Source organism: Mastigoproctus giganteus, chromosome 9 (assembly GCF_048544385.1).
Source record: "Mastigoproctus giganteus isolate SK-2022 chromosome 9, ASM4854438v1, whole genome shotgun sequence".
NCBI classification, from domain to species: Eukaryota; Metazoa; Arthropoda; class Arachnida; order Uropygi; family Thelyphonidae; genus Mastigoproctus; species Mastigoproctus giganteus.
Genome location: NC_143583.1, coordinates 16,873,699 through 16,891,309, shown reverse-complemented (window position 1 = coordinate 16,891,309; position 17,611 = coordinate 16,873,699). Strand labels below are relative to the sequence as shown.

The window sequence follows — 17,611 nt, the reverse complement described above, 5'->3', positions numbered from 1 at the left end:
TACATTACGCTTAGAGGATGGGGAATGGTCTGAAATTTAAAATTTCATCATTGGAAGAAACTCGTTGTATGATAGCATTGGATCTAATGCCTATTCACAAACTAATAGAATTTTTATTATTTCTATCGTAAACTATATTACAGCAAAGGTACAAGGACTTGTTGGAAGTACCCAAGAGGGTCTTCTCTTTTTATATGACTGTACGCGTTGGGTTAATCATATTTAAACTTACTGAATCACTTCCTGCTAAGATTTATTTAGTAAACAGACAATTCATCTTTGCGCGTACGCTTTTATAAGGGAACAGTGCCAACCCCAAGCTATTCCGCAGTATTTTTATTGTCACGTGACGATTTAGAAACCGATCGAAACACGAATCTTTTTATTATCTGCTTTTTACTTTCGTTTCTACTTTTTAGAGCTGAAATATAAAGGAGGGCAAGTTATTTTTTGGGGAAAATATGATATTTATTGACACCATATGACAAAGGGAGAAAGGAGTCAAAACTTGAGGGAATTGCTAACGTGTGATATATGGATGAACTTTACCCTGTTAATGAATATATTCTTCGATGACGCCCTTTGCTCTTCCGGATATTCGATCTGCTCGGAACTAATAAGAACCGACTAAGACATCAAATATGAAACCCGTCCTATTTGCATTTTAATGCACGACACGTGGGTGCAGAGGTCAGCGCAACACAATTGATCTCGGAGTGATTTCAAGCTCCGAATAACTGTCACGGTGGTGTCCGCTAATATCATAGGATTACCGCTTCCAACGTAGTAAGAGAAAATGACAACGGGTTCGTGAAAGCGTGGTGGTAGACATCGCGTGCGCACGAGTAAGGAAGTGGAAAGAAATAGGAATGTCTTTAATGGATGAAAGTTAAGCCCCCGACGATCTTTTCATGTTATTCCGAGAAAGCTACTTAGTCTGGTTAGAAAGATTACCGAAAAGATGAGCAGCTCTTGTAGACAATAACTGAATTTCTTTACGTTTCCTAGACAACCCTTCAGTTCTCTTTGGATTACTGACGCAACCAAAATCACTTAGAACCAGATAGTTCGTACAAACCGATTTCAGAAATCTTCAATATCGCCAACAGGGCTAAGACCTCTGGATTATCCCTATGTAATAAAATCTTCCGCTGTTATTAACCCCCAAGTAATTGTACTGCATGATCTCATTCGCTGTACAATTTTCCCACTAAATCCAATTGCAATTTCGGCAGTTGGCTCTTCTCTGATTGGAAAATATTCTATAAATTGGCTGCTAGCTTGTGTTTTCCTAATCTACTATTTTGCCAATATTTTACTCTTTATGGGAAGTTTGTTCCCTGTCTTCAGTATACTCTGAAACGTCATCAGTGTACTTCTGAAACGAACACAAACTTATTTTATTTGGACAAAAATAATAATAACGCAATGGTTATATGTGATGTTCACTCTTCAATGAAATTCAAAAGAAGAATCGTTTCCTCGCACTACAACTGTTATGTTTATCTTCATCCCTCAAATAAAATCAGTTTACGTTCTTTTTAGAAGTACGCCGATGAAGTTTTTAAACTATACCGAGGAAGGGAAACAACTTTCCCATTGAGAAAAAAAAAAATAAAAAAAACATGATTAGGCAAACATTTAATTAACTATTGCAAAACACTTCATTAACGGTAACATGAACACAAAATCAAATATTTAACCAAAATATTACATAAAAGGTCAAATGACAAAACGCCTAAGCCTAAAATAAATTGATCTTCGTGCCACTTTGTATATACCTTACTAAAGTTGAATAAAATTGGTTACTTAGACATGGTTCCATATTAAATTAGAGTGGTTTTAGCCACACTAATTTGAGTTGAGCAAACGGAACCAGATTCACCCTTAAATCTGTCATTATAATTAATTCAAATTTTTAGTCTGACGATAGTACCAAGGTTACATTGATTAGGTTAATATGTTTTGCAGCACTAATTTTGAAGTTTGTAGATAGAAGAGAAGAAGAGAAGGGTGTATATAGCTAAAGAGGGAATAAAGTGAATGAAAGAGGAAGTGGCAAACAAAAATAGAAAGAGGCAAGAGTGAGGAAAAAAGATAAATAAATAAATAAATCTTTATTGTGAAGTAGATTTACAGCACAATATCCCATCACGGCGACGAGCGCCAGGGGTTCACATATAGATAACATAAGTACAAATTCAAATGGCTACAAAATATAGCGAACACATACAAAAGGCTACAAAATACAGATTACAAATGCAAAAAGAAATACAAATACATCATAAAAACAAGGAGCTGAACACAAATAAAGAAAAACAAATACAAGTTGGCAGTGATTCAGGTTTCAAGAGCTTTGATAAACTTGTGTCTGTCCTTCTTTTTACTTATTATGGTGTCGATGTCGGCGTCCACACGGTTGAGGGCAGCGAGCATCTGCTTGGGCAGAAATCTTTCGGTGAGTACAAGCCTGTTGTGGTGAGCCACAAGTGCTGGTACCGACCTTAGGCTTGGCTGTGGAATCCTCCAAGAGCAAGCATTCCAAATATTTGGAGATGATATTTGGCCTGAGATGAGTTTGGCTGTGAAGACCAGCCTCTTTTCAACGATCAGGAACTTCAACCTCGGGATGTCGAGTGCTTGTGCCATCATGGTAGTTGTGGTAGCGGGAGGTAGCCGAAGCTTGTTATTCGCCCATTTCAGTAGCCAGTATTCAGCAGTGTACACCCGCTTAAGGTTTGTATGTGCAGCAGAGGCCCATATTTCTGCACCATAGAGAATGGCAGGGTAGACGGTGGAGGTGATGAACCTTTTAACAGTGGCAGGATGTCGGACGTGTAGCAGCTGCTGCTTTGAGATCCACCGTAGACGAGAAAATCTGGTACTGAGTTTGTCGATCTGGTGGACAAAGGACATCTTTTGGTCGAACAGAACGCCAAGGTCTGTGTGCGAGGGTACGTTTGGTATTCGTACCCCTGCGAGTGAAACGTTGAGTACTGTCGGCATGGATTTAAGGGAGAATATAACCTGAGCAGACTTCAGAGGGTTGATTTTTAGATTGAAGTTTGCCAGGTACAATTCTAGATCCTTAAGTTGGGAATTGATCCTGTTGCTAAGCTGGGCGGGGTCGTCGCCAGGGTTAATTGGAGTCAGCAGTTTGAAGTCATCGGCATAGCATAGGAGACCATTCGTTGAGGCAATAATGGGCACGATGATGGCTGTGAACAGGACACCAGACAGGACACCCCCCTGCGGTACTCCAGCAGTAATGTCGCAGGATAGGGTATGTTGCTGCCGATGGAGAATAAGTATTCTGTGACTGAGAAGTGATTCCAAAAAGCACAGCATATCACCTCGAATGTGAAAATTCTCCTTAAGTAGGAGGAGCAAGGCCGGAATCGACACGGCATCAAAGGCTGCGCTTATGTCGAGGTATGTGGTTGCTAGCTCAGCTCTTTGTTCGAATGCTGAGAGAATGCGTTCTGTGGTGGCTGCCAAGTTAGTGATTGATGATTTTCCTGCGATAGCATAATGGATTTCAGGTGGTTTCGTATAGAATTACTATAAGAAGTTTGGAGTTCCTTTATTAAACTGCTGAGGTAATCCAATTGTCTTACTACTGGCAGAAGAACAAACTTTGCCTTTATGAAGAGGAGTTCCAAATAGTTATCCTTCCTAAAATTTTTCGTTTGTTCAAAAGATACACTGTTATGACAGACTATTTTAGAACTTATGGTTACACATCAGATAACAAGCATCTCTAGTGAACACTCAGACAAAACAGTTGTAAAGAAGTTGTCTGATGTAATCTGCAATACGGTATATGAGGTCAGAGCTTCAGAGTATAATATAGCTCAGAAATTAAATGAAGTTTGTATATTATGCTTCATAAGCTCTGAGAGGCCATCTGTTTCAATGTAGTGCAATATCTGAGTAACTTGTTGTAATGAAATTTATTCTGCTGTCAGCGTGAAGGTTACTGCATTATCTTAGTGCAGTCTAAATCCGGCTAATCAAAAAAACACATGAAAGGAGAAGATAGTCCCTGCAAACTTCTTATTTCTCTAAGACCATAGAGCATGAATGGTTAGGCCACATTTTGAGTACTGCAAACAGGTCTGGAGGTCTCAATTTGGAAGTCAGGAAGGATGTAGAGCTGCTGGAACGAGTACAAAAGTCAACGAGATTGGTGAGGGGAACAAAGTGTGCCCTTACCAAGAAAGTTTTAAGTTCTGCAAGTTGTAGCGTCTGGAGACCAAGCACCTCCGAGGTGAGCTGTTGAGGTGTATAAGGTCTTAATTAGCTTGAACAAGCTCAGTGCTGATGGGATTCTTCCTCTTGCTCAGATGAAGCACCCATGGGTCATAAATTCAAATTAAAGAAAGACAGTTGTAGAATAGATGTACGGAAATTTGCCTTTAGTCAGCGGGTTGTTGATTGGTGGAACAAACTTCCATCTGTCGTTGTGGAAGAAGATGATGGCTTAAATAAATTCAAGGAAGAACTGGTGAAACTTTTGGAGTGAATGAATAGGTGAAATGGGAAGGAAGTTTTCATTTTTTTGGCTGATGCTGTAAAAGCTAGTAAAACTCTAATTTCGTTACTTTGAAAAGGAAATGAATGAGGTTGACAGAAATAAGAGAGAAAGAAAGAGTAATAGGTGGAGGGGAGGAAGAGAAGTATAGAGAAGGAGTCTCTCTCACACACATACAGACAATCTTTTTTTTATTAAATTTGGACATGTATTTTTCATAATGGTATCTTTATACTGCATAGCCTTTTTTTCATGATAGAATAATATCAGATAACTTATGTTAACATCACGAGCATTTTTAGAGAAATAGGGAATGGTTCTCTAAAATATGGCACTTGAAGGCTGATTACTTCTCCAACACGAAGTTTGCTCACTATCAGCAATAACCATTACACAGTTCATCTTAGCTACCCAAAGCGCAATCCTCTCTGAGATAAGCAGGTTATATTTGTCTCCATCTATCTCTTCATTCTTGTTAAGTTAGTTTGCTCGCGAATGTACACCAGTGTCTGTTTTTTTCCCTCCTGTTTTTTTCTGGCGTTCTCGTTTAAACAGAGGCACCATCTGCGATTGGCTATTCCCAGAGAAAAGAAGTCAATTTAAGCTAATGACCTTCTCCACAGAGTTCCATTATTGCGACTTAAGTGCCCAAAGATGTTTATCTTCTTCAGCTAGAACACAAACGTATTAATGCCCTCACCATTTTCTCTGCCATCCTACCTTCGAAGCTATTATAAAAACGGGCATTAGCAGATTAGCTACAAGGCACCGACAAAAATCACTTAAGCCACGCGAACTTTACCAGTTCATTAAACATCAGATACCTGTAATCAAAATTAATAAAAAAAAAACTTATAAGAAACTGCTGGTAGTTTGAACTGAAGAGCCTTCAGATTTCGAAAGACGTTGCGAGAGTTTTTCTTGCACAGCAGATCGTACCAGAAAAACCGCAACACTCCTGCGCGTCGTATTAAGATTAGAGAGTTAGGTGATAATGCTTTAGGGTGTAATTTTCGCAATATTACAACGTTAAAATTAGCTGCTAGTTAGTGTAAGAGGGGTGGTAAAAAAGTTATGAGAAAAGGATATATAAAATGTTTTAATAATTAAGAATAGGTTTCTTCGATAGCTTAATTTCTTACAAAATAACCATAAAAACATTGTACGTCACTGTTTCTAAAATTTAATTTTTTATGTTGAAGGAGAGAGAATAAGAATGAATATTGGGCATCATTCAGTGATTAGATTTCCACCAAAGAGGGCAGAAATTCTAAAGAAATCCTGTGCTAGAATGTGAAAGAATGTTTAGAGTTTTGGTGGAAGTTTCACCCAGTCTGCTACTCTTCCAATTTGGTCAGTAGAGTTTTAAAGAGGACGCGGGTCAGTTGAGGATTATCCCAGGTCTGGTCGGCCATCTGAACCTGTTGTTGCTTTTGTTCGTTTCTTCTAAGGATTCAGGAACATCAGCAACTTAGGCCATATTGTGCCGTATATGTTATGTCTTAAATTGCCTGTGTTCTGTGATCGATTTGCTGTTTTCTTGACGAAACCCCAAATTTCCGGGAGAAAAAACCATGATGCCATCGCCGGAGAACGACTAATTCAGCCACATTGCGAAAAAGACCCATAAAAATTCCTCGCGTCAATGATGGGATTCGAACTCAGGTCTTTTCCAACGATATGGAAGGATGGTGATAATATCAACTGTGCTACCCACAATAATCATCTAAAGAAACCAATTCTGAAAAAAATTACCATCGTTGATGGAAAAAAAAATTAGAAAACAGAATAATTAAAATTAAAATGTGCACACTTGAAGGTACTTAACATTTCCCTCTGAAGAATTTTAATAAGACATGAGAATGTCCAAAGTTTATGTAAAACGCAACTCTCTGATGACAAACGTCAAAGAGCACCGTTATCAAGACAGAATTTAAAATTCATATTTTCTGATCCAAATGTGACTGACGATGAAACTTTGGTACATTTTATAATCCTGAACCCAAATTAGAAAACATGCCGTAGAAGAAGAAAGGGATATGCAATCCTAAATGTTTCCATCAGCTGCAAAAGGATTGGTCTCATTTTTTGGGACACAAAAGGATTGTTATTACTTAACTACTAAAACCACAATAACAGGAGAATATTATGGCAGCCGTATGCCAAAGTAAAAAGCTGCTCTTGAGGTAGGTGATATTGATAAGAGGAACGCATTGAGTATTTGCACTACTTTTTGGTGTCTCGATTTGGTAAGAATTTTTAAATCATCGAAATAAGCCAAGGAAATATCTTGATGTTTCCTTTATATTCGCAAACATTTTCCTTGATATTGGCAGCGCTCTTTCAGGATGACTTGAACAGGCTTCCAGAATGGTCAGAAAAATGGCAGCTAAGTTTCACTGCAGATGTGAAGTTTTCTGAACAGTGTAAACTGCCGGCTAGAAAAACCCACGGTGTCCAGTCGATGACTTACCGAACATTATCCCGTAGAGATAGGAAAGTCAAAATTCTACTGTATAACGCAATTGTACGAGGGAGAAGAGTTTAAAAAAGATTTGTATCCGCCCAGAAGTATTTCTGATAGAAAATGGTCAGAAAAGTAGCAGCTAAGTTTCAATGCAGTCAAATACAAGGTCTTACACTTGGCGAATAGTAACCCCAAAATAAATTATGTTGAAAGCATCACCTTTCCAGCCCTTGTTTGCGCCTTTGCCTTTTTCGGTGGTATGTATAGTGTGTTTGGGGTCTAACGACACCAGGGATTTCCCCCATCTCCGCGTAGTATACATTGTGGTGTTATACAGAACACTGTATCTTTCACCTGGTCCTTTAGCCGTTCGGTTTCAAATGAGAACCACCGTTGCCCACACTATACCTCGTGGAGGCAGACCAGGTAGACCAGTATTTTAGAGATTTACTATTTACTCTGGCAGGTCCAGCCACCTAATTCCTGAGATTTCAGAGGCAAGGACCTAAAAAAAAAAAAAAAAAAAAAAAGTGTGGGGGAGAAACACTAGAAATTGGGTCAGGCCGATAGAGATATAAGTTATGCGGGGTGGTGTTAATTTTTTTTTCTTTCTTTTTTTTTTAGTGTGGGGCTTGTGTAGTTTTGACCAGGATCAAACGCTAGTCGCAAGATAGCTAGAGGGGGAAGGGAGACTGAAGACTGGAGGGTGAAAGACAGAAATATGGGGTCAATAGTGAAGATAATCCCAAAAGTCGATGGGGCAGGCCCATGCCTCACCAGGTGAAGACAGGGAAGGGTACAGAGTAACCATCCCCCCCTGCCAAGGGAAGGGATGGAAAGTGAACCGAGTGAGGGCACCCGGTTCAGATCGCCTAATGATGTTTCGGCAGCAAACTGCACAATGTCTTTGTAGGGTCTTCGTATGCCATACCTGGGACATGTTGTCCCAACCGTGTGAGTGTTCGAGTCCAGATAATGACTCCAGTTTAAGCCAGTGGTCAGATCCAGGTTAAGTTAATGATTAGTTGTTCTTCAGATTGTAGCTGTTAGGTTTTGTTTGGTTGACACATCTAAGGATCTTTATTCTGGATGACGAGTGATTGGTTTGTAGGAAAATTCCTGCTAAAGTTGTGGGTATGTTCTTCTTCTAGTAAAAAGATCCTGCGCAAACTGCGTTAAGGCTTTATAATTGTCCTCGCTCTCCAGGAGATATTGTTCTCGGTTTATTGGCGAGAAACGAATTATGGTTATTAAGAGGCAGCGGAGGTCTTTGTATAGTTGGCAGTGGTGCATGAGGTGCTCCCAAGTCTCTGGCTGTCCACAGTGGTAGAGAGGGATGTCACTCAATCCGAAACTGGAGAGTTTTGCTCTTATTGCGCCGTGTCCCGTGAGTAGGTAAGATGTCAGCAGTCCCGGTGAAAACCAGTTTGGGCTTTTGGGAAACATTAGTTGATTATCCGGTATGAATCTTAGGGTGACTTCCCCTTTTGTCGAAGTCGTCCAGCGGGTTTGCCAGGCCTGCTGTAGGTGGGTGAGAAGGCGTTTTTTCTCGAGATTACGATCGTTCGCCGGATCAGTTGTGTAGTCTAGGCAGGTGATTGCTTTGCCTTTGGATAGTTGATAAAGCAACCCACAGCGGACGATCTCCAGGCCCAGGGGGAGAGTGCCCAAGAGGACCTGGAGGGCGTGGGTATAGGTAGGTATAGGTATAGGTATGTTGAGGGTCTGACGGCTCCGGGGATTTCTCCCATCTCCGCGTATGTTCTTTGTATCGAGTGACAGTACCCTGTCTATGCCAGAGGTTTAAAATTAATGTATGGGTCATGTGGTATGTAGTTTGTTGTGCCCATTGTTCATCCGGCCTGTTGGCCGCCGGGCCCCCAGTGGGACCCGGCGTTACCATACCTAGCGACGGGGACGCCGGCCGGGTGTACCAGGAGACTAATTATACTCTGGCAGGTCCTGCCACTTACTTTCCTGGGATTTCGGTGACGAGGACCTAAAATAAAGGTTGGAGTTATCAGTTTAAGTAAAATTGCATTTAGAAAGCGCTGCGTGGGATTTTACGCTGAAAGAACTATTTCTAGAGAGCCTAAAAGGTCGGGCAAAATTTGATGTGATTTAAATTTGGACATGTGGGGCAGTCGCTGTACAAGAGAAAGTGTTGGGAGGGGAGGGTGAAGACTGGGGAGGATGAAATAGGAAGAAGAGGGGTCGGATAGAGAGGTGACCCCCCATTATCAGTGGGGCATGCCCATGCCCCACCAGAGTGAAAATATGGGGAGGCGAGGAGAGGAGAAGAGCAAATACCCCCTCCCCCTCCCCCTCCCCGGAAAAAAAAAAAAAAAAAAAAAAACCGCACAAGGGAGTGCAGTTTTGGGTCGACAGTAGGCCATTCAAATCATCCAAAAGTCTTGTCTTTCTGTGGTATGGTGAGTTTTTTTGCTTGTGTTTTTTTTTTATTTTTTTATTTTTACCTGTTTGACCTCCTGCATTCTTTCTAGTTGGGTTGCCTTTGGTATATTTCTATCATTGTTTTCCTTCTAGAAAATAGATCCTGGGCATATTGACTGAGTGCCTTGTAGTCCTCTTGAGTGTCTAGCAGTCTGGGTTCTTGGTTGTCTGGGATATATTGGATTGACGTTATTAGCTGTAGTCGCAGGTCGTCATACAAATCGCACTCAAACATTAAGTGTCTCCAGGACTCCGGGTTGCCACAGGGACAGTCCGCGTTATTTATGATACCAAGTTGGTGTAGTTTAGCTTTAAACGGGCCGTGTCCTGTAAGGAGGAAGGTGGTATTTCGACCAGGGTGAAACCACACTGGCGCCTTAGGGTACAGCTTGGTGACAGTGGGAAGGAATCTTCTGGTCACTGCACCTTTTTCTGTGTTGCTCCATCTCCTCTGCCAAATCTGGATGAGGTGGTCGGTGATTCTTCTCTTCTCATAGTTGCGGTCATTAGTGATGTCAGTGGTGAGGTCATACATTGTAGCCGATGTGTTTCTGGCAAGATGGTAGAGCAGACCACAGCGGGTAGCTTCGAGATCCAGGGGTAGAACTCCTACCAGGACTTGGAGGGCAGCCGTGCTAGTCGTTCTAGTTGCTCTCGACATGGTAAGGAGGATGGTCCTCTGAATGGTTTCGAGGATCCGTTTATTCACTTCTAGTGCCGCCCTCGCGTACCAGACAGGGGAGCCATATGTGATGGCAGGGATGAAGAGAGCTTTGTAGTACAAAGACAGGGTAGTACGTCTGAGTCCCCAGTCCCTGCAAGTGACTCTAGCGAGGAGGGCCGCATATCTTCTTATCTTTTGTTTAATATATTCTAGATGTGGCTTGAAATTTAATTTTCTGTCCAGGATTATTCCTAGGTATTTAATCTGTTCGCACAGCTTAACTGTTTTGTTCTCAATCTTAATTTGTGGTGGTCTTCTTAAGTCTAGCGTACCTTTTAGCAGCACCGAATTTGTCTTGTCGGGTGTTAGTTTGAGCAAGTGTAGCTTCGTCCAATCTAGCAGCTTTTGCAGGGCATCATTTGCTTGGATTTCTAAGGAGGATCTGCTGTCAGCCTCAATGGTCAAGATCAAGTCATCTGCATAGGCCTGGGCCTCCACACCACCCAGATCCATGGCGAGGAATTCGTCCAGGACAAAGTTCCACAGGAGCGGCCCCAGGACAGAACCCTGGGGGCAGCCCCTGCGGACTGGGCGACTGAGGCATTTATATGGTGTGGTAACTTGCACTGCTCTATCAGCCAGGTAATCCTTCATGCAATAATAAAGATTCAATGGAAGGTTGGCAGCTCTGAGTCTCGCCAAGACGCTCGGCCACCAGAGGGTGTCAAACGCCCCAGCGAAATCCACTGCGATGACAAGGAAGTATTTCCTTTTACAGTGGGCGACTCTAGAGAGGAGGTTCTGTATTGCTTCGATAGTGGATTTGCCAGGAGTAAATCCGTATTGCTTTGACATGTTAGGATTTGCTTCATTATAATGCCTTGTGATTCTTGTATGTAGCAGCCGTTCGAATATTTTACTGAGGGTTGGTAGCAGGGCTATGGGTCTGTAGGAACTAGGTGTCTCTGGTGGCTTTGTTGGGTTTTTTAGGATCAGTTTTAAATTTGCTTTTTTCCACTGTAGTGGAAATTTACCTGCTTCCAGGCAGCAATTGAATAGTTTTAGCAGTAATTCAGGTATATGTTCAGTTGCTTCTTTTGCCATCTCCGGTTCAATTAGGTCCAGTCCAGGGCATTTCTTATTTTTCGCGCGGCTTGCTGCATCCTGAATTTCTTCTAAGGTGAAGGGGGTTTCTATTTGATCATTATTATAGGAATTGTTTGCTTGGCAGATAGCCTGCTGCTCATCTGTTAGTGTTGTTGGCAGCTCCTGAAGGATGTTGTCCAGGATGTTCCCAATCGACTCCTCCCAGGTTATGGTTAAATTTCCTTGTGCTGTTTTGGTGGCTGTCACGACTTCCCCCCTGGGGAGTTTGTGAGTGGTAATTTTGTATACCACCCCCCAGGGGTTGCTGTTTCCTGACCCTTGTACCAACCTCTCCCATGATTCCCTTTTATTTTTCTTTATCTGTTCAGTATAACAATTTCTAGCGATTCTATATTGGTTCCTGAGTTCAGTGACTTCTTGTTGCGGCCAATTCCTCCTAGCCCTCTGAAATTGTTTCCTTCTGTGTTGTACTATTTTCCTCATTCGTGTGAGCTCTGGAGTCCACCAGGGCGTGGCCCCTGCAATGGGGATTCTTCTCTTCATGGCTTTCTCTGCTGCTTCTGTTATTATTTTTGTTAAATCCTTCTGGAGTCGTTCCGGGTTTTCGCTCCAGCATTCCTGCTCCCTCAGTGTGTGCAGGTATTGCTGGCCTGCTGTGCGTAGAGTCTCTCGGAAGGTGTCCCAGTTTGCCTTGATTAGGGCGAATCTATTTAGCATGTGCCTGTTGGCAGCTGTTCTTGTCAAGTTCCTTTCTAATGTGAAGGTTATTGTACGATGGTCCGAGGTCGTCCAGGCATTTCTAACCGTCCAATTTGTGATGTGGGTGTCTATGTTTCTTGTGGCTAATGTTATGTCAATCTCTGCTTCCCATAAGGTGTTGCAGAAGGTCGGGAGGCAGAAGGGTTGGTTTTTAACAACAAATATGGAGTTGGCCAGGTGCTCCTCGAGCCTTTGCCCATTTGTTGAGCCTCTTCTTTCAGGCGTGGTACTGTGCCAGAGGGGGGATCTGCAGTTGACGTCTGCCCCCACTATTATCTTGTTTCCGCTTAGTGCAGTTTGAAGATTCTCCAGGTATGTTATCGCATAGTCGATTTCTGCCCCTGGCTTGCAGTATAGAGCAACCACATAAAGACTTCCCAGAGAGGTGACAAGGTGGGCACATGCTGCCCATGGTGTGCAGAATTGTGGGATTTTTGTGACCGTGATATGAGGGTTCCTGATTATCACAGTTGCCCACGGGGTTTCATCTGTGTACTGCACAATTTTGTATTTAATAGGATACCCCCGTACTTGCTTTTGGTGCGTGTACGGTTCCAATATTATGAGGATGTCAGCATTTTCATCGTCAGCTTTTAGTCGGACTTGCTCCGCCACCGCTCTGGCACGCTGTGCATTGAGCTGGTGGAATGTGAGAACGCTGGAGTTGAATTGTTTATGGCGTGTGGCCATAATCTATTCTCTGTTGGTAGGAACTCTTGATTTTTTGGTATGTCGGACACCCAGTATCGCGGATGGAGTGTGAGTGCTCCAGTTTCAGACTCTTACAGTTTGCGCAGGTTGGTGCGTTGGTTTTGTTGGGGCAGGTATTGTACTCATGCCCTTTGCCAGAGCAGTGGCCGCAGGTCGGCTCTCTTTGTGTGCAAGTATGAGTGGTGTGGCCATATCTGCAGCAGCGAAAGCACTTAGGAATGGATATATGTTCCCTGTATCTCAGGCTGCTCCATTCTATATATATTCTGTTTTGGGTGCTTAAGATTTGCCAAGCAGATGGCGCCAGTTCCACCGTCCAATTTACTCCCATCCCGTTCTTTGCTTTTATTTTGAACTTTGGAAAAATCAGCTCAGAGGGTTCCAACTCTGGGAAGTGGCTCTGTAAGTTCTTTCTATAAATCTCGTTGGTTAATTGCTGCGGATCCATGTCATACTCTACATCAAATATTAGTATAGTTGGGCCTTTCTTTTTCGGTAATTCTGCCTTTAGCCCTAATGTGGTTATTTTCTCATTTGCTTTTATTTCTTCTATCTCCTTCTCGCTCTCAGTCTCAATCACGATCCCTGGGTTCCTGGTTTTGCGGATAGACTTTATCCTGGTGTTTTGAAAGTCTTCCTTCATATTATCTATGACTTTTTGTTTGATTTGCTCACTTGATTGGTTGCTGTCCCCGGTAGGTCTCAATATCACTATATTTGGAGTTTTTGTGAGTACTTTCTTCTTTGGCACTTGTAATTCACTGGTTTTTTCCCTCTCACTTGGGGTATGCCTCAGCGCTTGGGCATATGATGGGGCGCGCTGTAGCATTTGTTTGCCACCATCAGCATCTTTATATGCTTCTAGGGCTGCAAGCGCCCTCTGGTGCTCCACATTTGTTTGCAGGAGGATTGTTTCTAATTTAGTCCATTGAAGGACTATGTCTGCTCTTAAGGTTGAAGAAATTCTGCTACTGTTATCTCTCATTATGTTTTCTAGAGTGGCTCGCAGGGTGAGCACTTGCTCAAGGACTGTTCCCTGTGGCAATGAGAGATCCAGAGGGGAGATTTTTTCCCCTTGTTTTTGCTCTTCTGTGTTTTTGCTTGGCTCCTGTCGATCTCTAGCTTCACTATTGCTCCTCATTTCCCGGTCTGGTTTTTCAATATTGTACCTCTTGTTTCTCCTCTTGCAGGTGCTTTCTTGTCTGGTTTCGTCTTGTTCTTCTGGTTTGTCCAGGGTGGGTTTCACCGCTCGCTTGTCGGTAGATGTCTGGGAACCCTCTGACATCTCCTCCAGGTCTTGTGTTCCCATACCCAGAATTGGATAATGGTGCCAAAATAATTTTTTGCAGCAGGATGAAATCTGCGGGATGAAAGGTTCTGAGGGGCAGTTGCTTTGCTGCTGGGGTGCAGTTTAGTTCAGAGTCTTGGAGTTTTGCGAGTGGGAGGGGGGGGAAGTCTTAACCCCTAGATATGAAGAATACTGGATGACGAGCTTGGTTTATTGTTCGTCCTGGAGAGCACGGCACTGCGCATATTATATATATATATATATATATATATATATATATATATGTTCTCAATATCTTAAATGTAATTAAATTAATAACTTCTATTCATATTTTAAATCAAGTAAATTTAGTACCAATAAATATTCTGGATATAGATGTCTTGAGGTACGTTGCTACCAACTCACGCTAACGGTCACTCAAAACAGGGCTTGACCAATCAGGGCTTGACCGCGTGGTGTAAATTGAGAACAAAGGCCTTTGTTTATTAACCAGCATACTAAAGTCAAACAAGGAAAACTAGCAAAATATCCAAAATTCATTATGAATGTTACATGTGGTTGTAGAACTGTTCAATTACTGTTCCCGATAATTACTATGATCAGTATTTAGGAATTATTTGTTATACTATTCACTTTAACAAAATTGGCTATATTGTTATATGCAATGCAGAATCACGTTGTGACCCGGCGAGATCAACGCTAATAAAAATTTTCATAACTTTCGATTACCTTGGCCGATCTTCACGAAGTTGATGTCTGTGGACACATCTTGAAAAGAGGAACTTGATGGACACAAAATAAATGAAAATGTGACACTTGAAACCAATAAACGGCACAACAAATAACGGAGCACCAAAACAGTACAGCAGACTTTCGAGATTGTCAGTAGGACTGAACGTTGAATGGTCTGTAGCTTCCTTTTGTTTACTGCTGTTACCGCCTTGTGGTACCAGACTCCTGATGCATATGTTATTGCTGGTAAGAAGACTGCCTTATAGAAGAGGGCTAGGGTCCTCTTCTTAAGCCCTCAGTCGCGACGACTGATTTTGGTATTAGTGTGGAGTACTTTTTGATTTTGCTTCGGAGGTAAGTAAGATGGGGTGTGAATGACAGATTTTTATTTAGCAGAACACCAAGATATTTAAGTTCGGTGGAAAGCTTACTTGTTGTTTCCTGAATCTTTATCTGGGGAGGCCTTCTGATATTGAGAGAACCTTTAAGTAGGATGGAGCACGTTTTTATTGGGGCTATCTTTAAGTGGTTTTGGGTGGCCCAGTCTTGTAGGATATTTATAGCACGGTTTGCAGAGATCTCTAGTTGAGCTCTTGAGTCTGCCGCCAGCATAAGGATCATGTCATCTGTGTAGGCCTGTGACCTCACATCACCAACGTCGAGGTTTAGAAAGCTGTCGAGCACCACGTTCCAGAGAAGTGGGCCAAGTACTGAGCCTTGTGGGCACCCTCTATAGACTGGTCGTATGACTGAACAGTACGGAGCACTGACGGTTACTGTTCTGTTTGCAAGATAGGTTTTTATACAATTGTACAATTTAGCTGGTAGTTTTGCTTTCCGGAGTTTGCCGAGGACACTTGGCCACCAGAGGAGATCAAACGCCCAGGCAAAATCCACTGAAATGACAAGGAAGTATTTATGACTGGTAGTGGTAGCTGCTTTGACGATATTCTCCAAGGCGTCCACCGTGGAGCATCCCCTTCTAAAGCCGTATTGGTTTTCAGAGTGAAGGCCAGTCTTGGAGTAATGAATTTCTATTCTATTGCTTAAAAGATGTTCTAGGAGTTTGCTTAGTATGGATAGAAGAGCGATGGGCCGGTATGACTCCGGAAGGTCTTGTGGTTTTGTCGGATTATTGAGAATAAGCCTTAATTTTGCAGATCTCCATACTGCTGGAAAATGGCCTGCTTCAAGGCAATGGTTGAAGAGGTTTAAGATCTCATTCGGGATGGTTTCAACAGCCGTCTTTACGATCTCGGGCTCTAGCATATCTTCTCCTGGAGATTTCTTGTTTTTTATTTTTGCTGCAGCGGTTTCTAGTTCTTCCTTGGTGAAGCGGTCTTCCACTTGGGCCATGGTGTATGTGCTGTTTTCCTCACATAGTAGTATTTGCTTTGGGGTGCTTGGTGGCGTGTGTTGATAGAACATGACGTCAAGGATGTTATTTATAGATTCGGACCATGTCTTTGTATACGTGTCTTGTGGTGTCTTGGTGGCTGGGATAACTTCTCCCTTGGGGAGTTTGTTTGTAATTACGCTGTAGACCACTCCCCATGGAGCAGAATTTCCAACTGTGGAGACTAGGTGCTCCCAGGAGCGCTTCTTCCTTTGTTTAATCAGGGCTGTGTATTCATTTCTTTCTGTTCAGTACTGCTGCTTGAGATACTCTACTTCCGCTTCCGGCCATGTCCATCTTGCGCGTTGAAAATTTTTCCGTCGTGTGTAAACCTTCCTTCGCATTTGTTGGAGCTCTGGGCACCACCAAGGTACGGCTCCAAGAGAAAGTGTCTTCCTTTTAATAGAGTTAATTGAGCTTTCAGTGACTAGGCTTACAATTGCCTTTTGGTGCTGGTCCGCGTCCAGTCCAACTGTGCTGAGAGAGTGGGCGGCCATGATCAGTGAATTCTTAAATTGCTGCCAGTTTGCCTTTGTCAATTGCAAATCTATGTAGAGTTTGCCTTATAATTGGTTGTCGGCTTACTGATTGGTGCAGCTGGAAAGTTATTACATGGTGGTCCGAAGTGGTCCAGCTTTCTCTAACTGTCCAGGATGAAAGGTGTCGTGCAACGGATCTTGTGGCCAGGGTGATATCAATTGTGGCTTCCCACATTGTACTAGAGAAGGTCGGTTGGTTATTTGGTTGGTTGAGTATTGAGAAAAAACTGTTTTGAGAGATATTCTTCCCGTCTTTTTCCGTTGTTTTTGCCTCGTCTATCTTGAGTTTCACTGAACCATGCTGGCGACCTGCAGTTTATGTAGTATCTAATAATCAGGAGAATATCCTCCCCCGGCCGAGAGTAAAGAGAAACCGCATAAAATTCCCCCAAAGGGGTGTTGATATGGGCACAGGCTGCCCAGGGAAGGCAGTAATGTGGTATTTTGGTGACAGTGAGATCAGGGTTTCTGACCAGAATAGCCATCCAGGGGGTCTCTCTGTCCACTTGAACGATCTTATAAGTCAACGGATACCCTCTGACTGCCTTACTATGCGATTATGGCTCTTGAAGAAAGAGAATATCGAGGTTCTCCTCATCTGCCTTTTTCCTCAACTGCGCTGCAACTGCTTTAGCTCGTTGGGCATTAATTTGTGCAAATTTTACAGTGGTAATATTAAATGGTTTAAGGTAAGTCCCCATAATCGGTGGGGATATTGTCCTGGATAGAATGATCTGCCTGCATTTTCATTGATTTGCAGTTTGCGCAAGTGGGTGGGTCTTCTTTTTTAGGGCACGAGTTAAAGTCGTGGCCTCTCTCAGCACAGTGTCCACATGTGGGTTGAGTATGGGTACACATGTGTGTCGTGTGTCCAAAACGACAACACTTGTAGCATTTGGGGACAATGACTTATTGTTCTCCAGGCTGCGGGGGATTGCGCCTCCGTAGCCAGGTGGGAAG

General features: G+C 42.6%; 1 protein-coding gene across 3 annotated transcripts in view; it reads left to right on the top strand.

Moving 5' to 3' along the window:
- Window positions 1–17,611, top strand: part of LOC150080059 (protein turtle-like) — an 886,305-nt gene that overhangs the window by 797,953 nt on the left and 70,741 nt on the right. The window lies entirely within an intron of this gene.